Source organism: Poecilia latipinna, unplaced genomic scaffold (genome assembly GCF_001443285.1).
Source record: "Poecilia latipinna isolate Pla-1442-1.1 unplaced genomic scaffold, P_latipinna-1.0 Scaffold1721, whole genome shotgun sequence".
NCBI classification, from domain to species: Eukaryota; Metazoa; Chordata; class Actinopteri; order Cyprinodontiformes; family Poeciliidae; genus Poecilia; species Poecilia latipinna.
Genome location: NW_015114337.1, coordinates 35,832 through 36,902, shown reverse-complemented (window position 1 = coordinate 36,902; position 1,071 = coordinate 35,832).

The window sequence follows — 1,071 nt, the reverse complement described above, 5'->3', positions numbered from 1 at the left end:
ACACACACACAGTGTAATAAAATAGTGTTGCTCAAAATATAGGTTTAGATGCACAGTGCTCCCATATATGAAATAATAAGAAGATATATATATATGATAATAATTATGTTATGGATGCAGGTAAGTAATCAAGAAGTCTATAAAGTACATAGCTATAAAACCTGAAAGATGAGGTTTAAATCCCCCCACCAACCATGGTCCTATGGTGCCATCTTCTGGCCAATTAAAAAAAACTGCAGCCAAAAATCCAGAAAAAGTCAAACGACTGGTTTGTGGTTCCCACTTCCAAGGAGGGTTCCCTAGAGGAGGGGCTCGTGAGAAGAAGTAGGTGAGGGGTCCTTTAGCTTTAGAAGGAAGAAATATTTTTACAAAGAAGACCTTATGTGTTTGATTTTGTTTCCTAAGAGCTGATTAATTTTAAGTGCAATACTTACAGTCCCATCATCATGCCATCTGATGAGTTATGCGTTTCTCTTTTGGCTCTTAAATCCTTGAGTTTTAATCATTTCCTGTTGTCCTTAAAAAAACAACAGTAAACCCCTTGCCCTAAAGGCAGACATTTTGAGAAAGACGCATACATGTGTTGGTTGAGTGTCTGGGCGTTCTCGGTAAAGACGATGCAAAGACCAAAATTACATTTTGTGAAATACAAAACAGCCAGCTGCTGTTTTCACTCATCCATGCACATGGAGGCTGCTCATTAATGACATGTGGTCTGCAGGATAATGAAGTTCTTTGTGTTAGAGGACGATGGAGAATAGAATACAGAGAAATGTCATTACTGTCCATTTCAGCAGAGTCCCCTGCAGCAGGCCTGAGTGTTCTCCTGCGACTCTGGGCTGCTTTCATTTCCAGTCAGGTGTGTCCGTCATCCATCCTCTCTTTGTTTGGTTTTAACTCTCCTGTGACCAGGTATTGCTTCTAAAAGCAAACAAAATGCAAAACATACTGTTTTTTTGTTTGCTTTTTGCTAATTATGAAGTTTTCTGTACTGTTTCTGGTGAGAGTTATGCTGTACGGCATTGGAATATAAAAGTATTCAATTCAAATGATAAAGCTCTGTTACATGGG